This window comes from Rhipicephalus microplus, unplaced genomic scaffold, assembly GCF_043290135.1.
Source record: "Rhipicephalus microplus isolate Deutch F79 unplaced genomic scaffold, USDA_Rmic scaffold_32, whole genome shotgun sequence".
In the NCBI taxonomy this organism is placed as follows: domain Eukaryota; kingdom Metazoa; phylum Arthropoda; class Arachnida; order Ixodida; family Ixodidae; genus Rhipicephalus; species Rhipicephalus microplus.
In genome coordinates this window covers 1,456,667-1,468,738 of record NW_027464605.1, presented here as the reverse complement: position 1 = coordinate 1,468,738, position 12,072 = coordinate 1,456,667, and the positions used below count along the sequence as shown (strand labels likewise).

General features: G+C 48.3%; 1 long non-coding RNA gene across 1 annotated transcript in view; it reads left to right on the top strand.

Moving 5' to 3' along the window:
- Positions 1 to 11,755, top strand: part of LOC142786794 (uncharacterized) — a 101,389-nt gene extending 89,634 nt beyond the window's left edge. Inside the window, exon 2 of the long non-coding RNA XR_012889161.1 lies at positions 10,926 to 11,755. This is a non-coding gene — a long non-coding RNA (uncharacterized LOC142786794). The remainder of the gene's footprint in view (positions 1 to 10,925) is intronic.
- Positions 11,756 to 12,072: the final 317 nt, after the last annotated feature.

The window sequence follows — 12,072 nt, the reverse complement described above, 5'->3', positions numbered from 1 at the left end:
TGACATGACCAACATGGCGGGCGACGCTTTTGTAAATGTCGCTGTAAACGAGAATATTCAATTGTTTTTCTAACGGCTCAGTTGAATTGTATGCGAATACATTAAAACATACTTAAAAATAAAGCCATAATATTCCTTGTTATAATTTATTAATCCTTTCATATATAATCTGTTCACGGCCCTCTTCCGGCGAGAGTACATCTTCGCGACGAAAGGTCTCTCGAATTAGTTCGGCGAGCTCATTCATTTTCTGAAGTCATATTCTTTTAATAACATTAGACGTCCCCTTGTGACAGCCAATTAATGTCTTTATATGTAAATGTCATTCAGTGTAGATGACATTAACCATCTCGTGTGACAGGGGTTTAAGGGTGACTTAGTTATATGCAATTATATTATTTATTATTTGAATATTGATTATTTAATATTAGCTTTCATACATTCGTGCTCAATTGGCCTCGAGGATAGCACTCGCTCTTCACCGGTGCTCAAAGGCTGGAGGTGGTGGTCGCACAACGTAGAGGTAAACCGTACAGGTTTCAGTGCATCGTAGCCATTGCCCAACTTTAGAGCCTGAACACCCTTTTGCCAACGTTACCTTAGACGGCACGCCTGCTGCCTCAAGCGAAACTTGTGGTGCGTAATTTTTGCCACTCAGGCCTGATCTTCCCTACAATATGTACAGGGCTTCCGGTAACAATCACTGCTGTTCGTGAAGATGGTGCGTTCCTTTCGCAGTCCTCGGCGTACCGCAGCCATATCGAGTGAAAAGTGACTTTGATCGAGCACGGGCTACTGACACTTGCCGTACTATTACTGAGTCCGCATTTACCGCTGTCAAGTGGCCCATCGCGCAGTGGTCTTTCTCTTTTGTTATTCGCCTACGTGTCTCTGTGCTTCTCGACCCGTTCGAGGAGTTCTTTCATGCTGGACGACACCTGGAACGCAACGTCATACCAACGCGACCTCCTTGCTATGGCGCGTCGCCTCAGTTTTAGAAGCAGATGATAGCCCAGTGCGAAATCGACGATGCGAACAGCACAGAAGCCGGTCACTAAAGCGACCGAAACTCATGGGCATAATATCATGGGACCTACCATAGCACACTAGAAATGGTGAAATAAAACCACCCTAGCGCTGTACGCCAAAAAAGTCCATTCCTTCGCCGTGGTTTCAAGGCGACTGCTCAACGTTTGTACCACATAGCCCGTGGCTTATTTTCAATGCGAAGCATTTCTTAGCGAACTTCGGCGATATTGGGCGTATCTATCTATCTAGCCACCTACGACCTTTAGCTCTCCTGGGTTTTTTAATAATGATGTTATCGATACCAAACTTGGTATGGCATTACATGAGTGCATGAAGAACATATTTGACCAGCCATAACATGAAAATCGTCACATGTATGTCATAATTCACATTTCATGGTTCTGCAGCTGTCACAGAACGAGCGCTACACAAGAGCGCGCCGCCAAATACTTGCGACAACGGGCGGCAGAAACGCCGCGAGGTAAAAAGAAAAAAAAAGAAAGCAAACATCCAGGGCTCCCGGGCGCGCGCTCTCCCCGCAGAAGCACGGCTTCGCAGACGAACCTCCTCACCCCACATCGGCGGCCCAGCAAGCCCGCGATTTTTCCAGAAAGAAGTGGGCGGGGCCATACCGAGTTGACTCACCGGCCGGAGAGGGCATTCCAACTGTCTCGCCCTCTTCCCAGCTTTCGCCGCGTATCGCGCCGGCGAAATGACCAGAAATTTCTGGAAAGTCGCGCGCAAGGTATTTAACCGAGCTGCCCGTAGTGACAGAAAGCAGGAGGTGACGGAAGTTAACGCCAGAGCGCGTAGGAATTCCGCCGTGTAGTCGGCGAAGGTTCTGCCCGTAGTGACAGAAAGCAGGAGGTGACGGAAGTTAACGCCAGAGCGCGTAGGAATTCCGCCGTGTAGTCGGCGAAGGTTCTGCCCGTAGTGACAGAAAGCAGGAGGTGACGGAAGTTAACGCCAGAGCGCGTAGGAATTCCGCCGTGGAGTCGGCGAAGGTTCTGCCCGTAGTGACAGAACAGGAGGAGACGGAAGTGAGCGCCAGAGTGCGTAGAGAGTCCGCCGTGTAGTCGGCGAAGTTTTTGGTCCGTAGGGACGGCTCGAGCTACAGGCAAGAGCGCGGGTTTACCGCTATCGAGCGAAGACGCGGGCAACAGCTGCGTGTGTGAAGCCGACGTGTTCCGGCGAAGAAGTTGAAGTTGGAAGAGTGGCCAATTGAAGACGGGAGGTTTCCTGGAAGAGAACTTCGAGAGCTGCGGAACGACAACAACGCTGGACCTTGAGTGAGTGATTCTCGGAAGAGTATCATTCAGACTTTTGTTCCAAGGACTTTGGACTGAATAGGTTTTATATCTCTTTGGTCTTTAAGAGTCTTGGTTGTTCAATGCATGCGACTGCATTGTGGTGCGTATTGTTGTCTGTGTCCGTTGTTTCAAGTGTGGTTGATTGTACTGTGTAGTACATTGTTTGTTTGGTGACGTATTGTATGTAACTATTGTGGAGTGTGCATACGTGTGTATTGTGTTTTGATCTGCCGTTAATGAGAATATAATTTTGTTTGTTTATCAACTCTCGGCTCTGTCTTGTTCTTTGGGCCACAGCCGGCGTCCGCTGGCGCACCAATAAGGACCACTTCTAAATTGTCCACGCTTTCGTGGTGCGGTTCGGGGGGCCGATACTTCGGCTCTTGGAATTAGCCCGGCGATCGCCTCCCTAATAACGGGACAGGTGTGACAATTAATCTGGCGTCCGCGATACAGGACCTTTTGGTGCACAGTGTGTCCAAAGTAGGGAGAAAGAGCCTCGAGTTGTTGATAGTGCTATCGGAACGATTTTGTGTGTTGTTCAGTGTTCTCGTTAACGAGTGCAGGGGAGTGTTCCGATAGACTGATTTAGGCAGATACTTTTTGCACGCGGCAAGGTTTCATTTGCGAGTTGCGAGACACAATGGATCTCGAAAAGTTAGTTGCGCTTGGTGAGAAGATGGGTCTTTCCGGCGCCGAACTACGGAAATGGGTAAGCCAGAAGGAGAAAGAGGCGGTGGAGAGAGAAAGGTTGGCAGCTGAGAAAGCCAAGGAAGAAAAAACAGCTGAGTTGGAACGAGAGAGGTTGGCGGTCGAAAGAGCCAAAGCGGAAAAAGAAGCTGAGTTGGAGAGAGAGAGGTTGGCGGCAGAGAGGGCCAAGGAAGAAAAGGCAGCTGAGTTGGAGAGAGAAAGGCTGGCCGCTGAAAGGGCGAGAGAAGAAAGAGAAGCAAAGGAGCGACAGCTGAAAGAAGAAAGAGAGGCAAAAGAGCGACAGCTGAAGGAAGAAAGAGAGCAGCAATTGAAGTTGGAGCTGGAGAGAGAGAAGTTGGCAGCCGAAAGGGCGAGAGAAGAAAGAGAAGCGGAGATGGCTGAAAGGGAACGGCAGCGGCAGCACGAAATTGAACTCGAGCGGCTCCGTTTGCAACAGCGAAACGAAACTCCCGTCCAAGCTAGAGTTGAAAGCAGCGAACGGGAAGATCACGGCTTCCGCTTGAACCCAAGCAAGCTGCTCGTAGCGTTTGATGAAAGGAAGGACGACCTAGACGCGTACCTCCACAGATTTGAGACGATTGCGAGGAGCCAGAATTGGCCGGAACAGCAATGGGCAACTGCTTTGAGTACCTGCTTGAGTGGTGAAGCGCTCAGTGTGTACGGTAGGCTGACGCCGACCGATGCGGCCAACTATGCAAAGGTGAAAGCTGCTTTGTTGAAGCGATTTAGATTCACTGTGGAAGGATTCCGGGACAGATTTCGGACAGGAAAGCCAGCTGATGGTGAGACAGCTACGCAGTATGCTGCCCGACTTTGCCATTATTTCGACAGATGGATTGAACTTTCAGGGACAGCACAGGAGTACGATGAGCTTAGAGAGCTCCTAATTAGAGAACAATTTCTTACTAGTTGCCACCCAAGCCTGTCGCTGTATTTGAAAGAGAGGAAGGCAGAGTCATTTGAAGGAATGCTTGAATTGGCTGATCAATTCTTGGAAGCGCAAGGTGGCACTAATTTGGCCAAGGTAAAGAAGGAGTGCCCCGACGATTCGAAGAAATTGGCTCCCGAAGAAAAGAAGCGTGCACCAGAGAGCATTCCGCGATGTTTTTTGTGCAACCGAGTGGGTCATCGCGCGAAAAACTGTCGAACGATCATTACGAGCCCTACGGTTGTAAAATGTTTTAAGTGTGGTCAGACTGGGCACAAAGCAGACGCTTGTCGGAACGGAGTGAGTCAAACTCACCAGGTATCTTGTGTGCAAGCGGCACCGAAATCTGATAATAATGCCGTCACTGATGGATTCGTAGAGTTGAAGAATGGGGAGAAAATTCCTATTGTGGGTGCTGTAATGTCAAAACAGCCAACCGGTGTTACGAAGGGAATGCCAACGCTTCCTGGAAAGATTGCAGGCAAGAAGATTACGGTTCTAAGAGACACCGGTAGCTCCACGGTTATCGTGAGGAGAAATTTGGTACGGGAAAGAGAGTTGACAGGCAGAACGAAACCGGTTTGCCTAATTGACCGTACGGTCCGGATGCTTCCCGAAGCAGAAATCGAGGTTGAAACCCCGTACTTCAGCGGGAAGGTTACTGCGTTATGCATGACGACCCCCCTGTATGACCTTGTCATCGGAAACATCGGCGGGGCGCGAGGGCCAAGTGATCCAGAATGTTTGGGAGAAGACCCGAAGATAGAGCCCTCGCCAACACAGCGGCCGCGAGATACAGTGGAGGAACATCCCGTGACGGAGCTCACTAGAGCCCAAGGTGAAGCTGCGGCGCAAGAGACAGCGAAGGAGAAGACGATCGTGTCGAATCAGTTCACGGGCCGAGCAACCGGACGTACGTCGGCACGACCTCAACCGACCGACAGTGTAAAGGAGACGGAGTTGGCCCGCCGGGCAAAATGTAGAGGCATTATCAAGCGGGTAAATAAACAGACAGGACCCGTCGAATGTAATGACGCGTTAACGGTGTCGGAAGAGACAACGATGGCTGAGACGACGCCCCAGATATCGTCGTTGGAAAGGGCTCGCCGAAAAAGAACGTGGAAGCACAAGAAGAGATCGAGCGAGCACCGCAAAAAGGGGCGCAAGCGCTGTTCGAAGTATTCAGGATAAGTGCCGAGGTCGAATCAGAATGTGTTGGGCAGTGCTGAGTGCCATATGTTGTGTTATTGTTCTTGTTATCCTGTGTCTCAAGTGTATGTCGGGCGAGTCAGTGTTCTGTGCGATGGTGTGATGTATAGTGTTGTATAATTGTTGGATAGACAGAACTTTGTACGGTTGTATTGTTTAGAATGTGTGATGAAGTGTTGTAGGCATGTACCTGTGGCTATATTTCATGTGTTGTGGAATTGAACTACAATGTACGATTGTATTGAGTGATATATTGTGAATGTGAAGTGTCATGAGCGACGGATTGTGTTACAGTCTGTGAGAATGTGTGGTGACTGTTCGCGCTCGTTTGTGTGGTTTTGAATATTATGAGATAATATTCTTAAAGTGGGGGGCAGTGTCACAGAACGAGCGCTACACAAGAGCGCGCCGCCAAATACTTGCGACAACGGGCGGCAGAAACGCCGCGAGGTAAAAAGAAAAAAAAAGAAAGCAAACATCCAGGGCTCCCGGGCGCGCGCTCTCCCCGCAGAAGCACGGCTTCGCAGACGAACCTCCTCACCCCACATCGGCGGCCCAGCAAGCCCGCGATTTTTCCAGAAAGAAGTGGGCGGGGCCATACCGAGTTGACTCACCGGCCGGAGAGGGCATTCCAACTGTCTCGCCCTCTTCCCAGCTTTCGCCGCGTATCGCGCCGGCGAAATGACCAGAAATTTCTGGAAAGTCGCGCGCAAGGTATTTAACCGAGCTGCCCGTAGTGACAGAAAGCAGGAGGTGACGGAAGTTAACGCCAGAGCGCGTAGGAATTCCGCCGTGTAGTCGGCGAAGGTTCTGCCCGTAGTGACAGAAAGCAGGAGGTGACGGAAGTTAACGCCAGAGCGCGTAGGAATTCCGCCGTGTAGTCGGCGAAGGTTCTGCCCGTAGTGACAGAAAGCAGGAGGTGACGGAAGTTAACGCCAGAGCGCGTAGGAATTCCGCCGTGGAGTCGGCGAAGGTTCTGCCCGTAGTGACAGAACAGGAGGAGACGGAAGTGAGCGCCAGAGTGCGTAGAGAGTCCGCCGTGTAGTCGGCGAAGTTTTTGGTCCGTAGGGACGGCTCGAGCTACAGGCAAGAGCGCGGGTTTACCGCTATCGAGCGAAGACGCGGGCAACAGCTGCGTGTGTGAAGCCGACGTGTTCCGGCGAAGAAGTTGAAGTTGGAAGAGTGGCCAATTGAAGACGGGAGGTTTCCTGGAAGAGAACTTCGAGAGCTGCGGAACGACAACAACGCTGGACCTTGAGTGAGTGATTCTCGGAAGAGTATCATTCAGACTTTTGTTCCAAGGACTTTGGACTGAATAGGTTTTATATCTCTTTGGTCTTTAAGAGTCTTGGTTGTTCAATGCATGCGACTGCATTGTGGTGCGTATTGTTGTCTGTGTCCGTTGTTTCAAGTGTGGTTGATTGTACTGTGTAGTACATTGTTTGTTTGGTGACGTATTGTATGTAACTATTGTGGAGTGTGCATACGTGTGTATTGTGTTTTGATCTGCCGTTAATGAGAATATAATTTTGTTTGTTTATCAACTCTCGGCTCTGTCTTGTTCTTTGGGCCACAGCCGGCGTCCGCTGGCGCACCAATAAGGACCACTTCTAAATTGTCCACGCTTTCGTGGTGCGGTTCGGGGGGCCGATACTTCGGCTCTTGGAATTAGCCCGGCGATCGCCTCCCTAATAACGGGACAGGTGTGACAGCAGCTCTTGTGGTGGTTTCGTTCACATGACATGTTGCAAAACTGGTATGGTATATGATTGCATGCCGAACACAAGCGACCGACCCTAACAAAAAAGTCATGACATGCGTGTCACGTAAGGACATGACCACATGCCACGCTCATGATGCACTCGCGGCCGTTTCGCTAGCAGCGTCACATATACCGAATTTGGCATTACGGTACGTGAATGGAGGATGAACGTATCTGACTGGTGCAAACATGATAATCATGAGATGCGTGTCATGTAACAACATCACTACATGCCACGCTCACGATGCGCTGGTCGCAGTATCGCTGGCTTCGCTTATACCAAATTTCGTTTTACGGGACGTAAATGGGTGACGAAGGTATGATACTGGTGCAAACATGATAAACATGTGATGCGCGTCATGTAACAAAATTACTACATGCTACGCTCATGATGCATTCGCGGCCGTTTCGCTAGCTTCACATGTAAGAAACTCGGTATTACGCGACGCGAATGGATGACATAGGTATATGACACATCCAAACATGATAATCATGGCATGCGTGTCATGTAACAACATGACTACATGGCACACTCATGGTGTGCTAGCGGTGGTTTTGCTAGCTTCACATATGCCAAATCTTGTATTACGTGACGTCAACGGATGACGAAGGTACAAACATAATGATCATGAGATGCGTGTCATGTGAAAACATGACTACATATTACAGTCACTGAGCCAATACATTTCGACGTGACGCGGTGTGCGTGCTCGCCGGCGTTCACTTCGTCGCGTCACGCCGGCGTTGCCACGCCAGGCGCCGGTCCTGCCTCGCAGGTGCACAAACGTGCTGCGTTGCTTTTACGCATGCGCGTTTCAACGCGACCAGCGTCCGTCCGTCACGAAAAGAGGGAGACGCAGCGTTGTCTGGGTAATGCATCAGCGTGAAATGCAGCATGTCGCATTTTGCGCCAGTTGCCGTCGGGCCGCACCAACGGACGCTGGTCGCATCGGTCGCGCCTGGCGGCAGACAATAGAATACTCAGGTTTTGCTAACATATCATCACTGTGCCGAGTGTGCGCGCGCGTCAACGTTACATTGCAGTATATTGGACCTTTCCATGTTCATGCCGTTTTTCTAACTCCACATATATCAAATTTGGTGTTACGTGACGTCAATGGATCACGAAAGTATATGACTGGTGCAAACACGATAATGCTGACAAGCGTGTCAATTAAGAAAATGACAACATACCACGCTCATAGCGTGCTCGCGGCCGTTTCGCTAGCTCCGCATATTCTAAATTTGGTTTCCCGTGACGTGAACAGATGACGAGGTAAACGACATATCCAAACATGATAATCATGACACGTAAGTTATGTATGGCATGATTTGCCTATACCTCGGAACATTGTGCTGATTTTAAAGTGACATATCAACCTTCCTCATTCGTGATTCGCATATCATCAATTCCCCATGTACGGTTGGTGTGCCATTTTTTTTGTGTGATCTTTACCTTGCCCGCACGAAATGCACACAAAACCGTTCACTTACGAGGTTGCTAAACTGCGTGTTTTCTCTTCTACAAGTATTGATTTTAAGAGTTTTGTGTAAAAAATCCACAATTTCCGGATTCCTCTACTACAGAGTCCATCATATGATATTAGGTACACTGTGTAGAGGTATGGGAAGTTTTGGCAACCTAGTGTTCTTTAACGTCCGCCTATATTTAAGTACACGTGCCTCCAGCATTGCACCTCGATCGAAAGGCGGCATGCGCGGCCGAGTTTCCGCCTCATGATCTTCTGGTCAACATTGAAGCACGCTCACCACTAGAATGCCGTGGCGAGTCTGTCTCTTGATTACTTGTATTAGTAGGGAGCCTACATGACCGCTCATAAGTAATATGCTTCAAAGAGGACACTCATGTGTGTTCAGAAAAATCTATTGTCGCAGACGTCAATAACATTTCAACAGAACATTTTCTTGATAGGCATACATAAACGACGATGATAAAACAGACTTCATTTACACGAACATGGACATGAGATGTAGATCCTGCATTCTTGCGGCCATTTTTGCTGCCAATCAATTAAAGTACATCCTCATAGCAGGAAGCTCGAAGCGCAAAAAAAAAACGAGATAGGAAAAAGTGAGGCACCCTAATCCTCTGGCTGCCAAGACTGAAAAAATTTCAGAAGTGGGAGGCCTTCCTTGTTTCTTTATTTGCTCTTTCTTTATTTCTTTACTTTTTTTCCCTTCGTTTTTATTTAATGGCTCTGTTTTCCTGTCTTTCGCGTCTCTTTTTTCTATTTCTTCCTCTCTTTTCTCTTTCTTTCTCTTACTATCTGTTAATCAATTGCTTTTTGTTTGTATCCATGATTTTTGTCTCGCGCTTCTATTTATCTTTCTTTCTAAATCTGTTTTTCTTTTCGATGTGTCTTTCTCGTGCTTAAAGGGGCCCTAAAACACTTTTTGAGTAAACATGGAAGTAATTCACTGGAAAACTCAATCAATCAATCAATCAATCAATCAATCAATATTTTATTAGTGTCTGAAATGTACATTGTGAGTAAGTATGCAGGAGGAGGTCCCAAGGTTGTAAACCGCAGGCGGGACCTCCTATGTTAATACAAAGAAAAAGCTAAAATACGAATAACGAAAGTGCAAGACACAAGAACATTTCTAAGTTTTTTATAAAGAAAGCAATATATCGAAAATTAATAAAAAGCAGCAGTTATACAAATAATAGAGGTTTTTTTTTAATTTTTAAATGTATAACGAAGGAAAACGAGACATTCAAACATGATAATCATGACATGGACGTTATGTGCGGCATTATTTACCTCCACCTCGTAACGTTGTGCTGATGTTAAAGTGACATATCTACCATCTTCATTCGTGCTTCGCCTATCATCGTTTCCCGCTGTACGTATGATCTGCCATTTTTTTCTTCGAATACGCGGCTTTTTCAGTGCAATCGAGCGTACACGCGTGGAAAAGTGACGGCCTCCATCGGCGATCTCTGCGACCACCACACGCGCCATGTTCAAATCAGCCAATGGCTGATAGATGGGCATTCTGCGTGTGATTTTTTGAGCAACTTCCATCATTTGGGGACGGAGGAGGAAGGAATTTGTAACTCACATTGATAATTTATTGTGAATTCCAGGCCCCGTGCTGCGCTGTAGAATTGGGCTCGCGTGTTTCCGGAAGCCTCTACTACAGATCAGCAGCGTTTTCTGACCATGCTCAAAACGTGTGGCAGGTCCCCTTTGGTATACTGTGATCTCTACCTTCCACCTTCTCCTTGTCCTCATCTTCATATCTCTCCTCATTACGCCCTCTTCATTTACTGCCCTCTTATTATATAATACTTAAAAGGCCAAGCTACCTTCTGTCAGCGTGTCTGAATAGCCGAGTGGTCAAGCCGCTCACCTTCAGATAGAGGGCACCGCTTCGGGACCAATTTTGGCGACGAAGCACCTCAAGACCCCGTAATGTTCCTCTCTTCATAAACAGCCGCCCGACGTTTACATGAGATATAACGCAGGAGAATAACATCTGTGCACAAAGCATACATAGAAACTCATATGGTTGCAAATGGTCATTCATATGTCCGTCCTTGCGTCAGTTCTGTGTGTGCATACATCCATTCATCAGTTCATCCTTTATTCCTTGGCGACTTCAACGTAAACATTAGAGACCTCAGTAATTCGCTTCGTAGAGACTTGGAGACTTTTTTGGAGCATGCCTAAGATTTTATATTGCAGATGAAAACTTAAACCTTGAGCGTATGAGAGTGATGTGAATCAATAACATTCTACATCCAACTATGCATTGTTAATGACCGGTTTATTTCATTCGTATTATTGCTGCAATGGTATTTTATGGATATGGTGGATACTGACCTTTATGCGTCTCCCTCTCATTCATTTAGATTGTATTCTAAACCATTAGAGGGTCTGATTGAATCATTCTCACTTGACCCGATTCTCGCGCGAAGAATGCTTTCTTTTTTTTTTCTTTCTTACAGTGCTCGCCCTTTACGTGCGCAAGTGGCACGAGCTCTAAATGTGCTGCCACAGCTGTGCGCGAAGTCGCTAACCAGTCGTTCCAACCTGCAGACGTGGTCTTTCTTGCAAGTGAACGGCGGCTGGAAAAGAGGCACTGCCAATGCAGCCTCACTCTGCGATCTTCAGCGATCCACAAGAGGCCGATGTTCCGGTCGACCCAAGTTCAGCCACTCTGTGTGAACCCCAGCGCGTCGAGGTCAGTGTACCGCTCCGAATGCTAAAAACCGTTCCATCAACGTTACCTCGAGCAGCCAACCTGCACCCTCCCAAGGACCTCACAGTGCATCCGTGCGACGACCTGTATTCCACTCCACGGCCTACGGGGCTTCCAACGACGTTTGCGCCAGTTCGTGAACGAGGTGGGCTCCATTCGCTGTTCCCGGAGTGCCGCAATGCCGATCAGGATGAAACCTCGGAAGAGCAGCTGGCGACGCTCGAAGTGCCATTACTGAGTCCGCAATTACCGATGTCACGTGCCACGCCACGCAGTGGGCATTCTCTCCAATAATTCGCCTACGTGTCGACATGTTCTGCGACTCGTTCGAGGAGATGGTTGGCCAGTTCTGGACGACACCAGGAACGTGACGTCATACCCACGCTACGTCCTCGCTCTGGCACGTCCCCTCACTCTGTATGCAAATGAGAAGTTATCGCAATTTCCCTCGACGCCGACCGTGTCGCAGCTGGTCACTCAAGTGATCGAAACTTGTAGATGCATTAGCATGGTGACCCACGGACAACATGGCACCTGACAGCCTGAAATAAAAGCGCCCTTGCGCTGCACACCAAACAGTCGTGTTCTCCTACCATGTCTTCCACTCTACCTTGTCTTTCAGTTGAGCACGAGACGTATGAACTTTTTCACGCGTGCGCTCGTAAGTTTGCATGCTTGATATGCACGGAACGCGTTTATTTCAGGGGGGGGGGGGGGGGTGTTGAACTTCGGGCTTTCACTTTCGATAGCAGGCTTTAAAAAATACGTGCATGCGCTTTTCAAATTTCAAGCGCAGGTAATAATGTCCACATACCCCGTTATTAAACTTATGTTGTGAAAAAAAAGCTTGGTGATTTAGTGTGCTTTCTCCTTTAGTGCAAGAGGTTTAACCT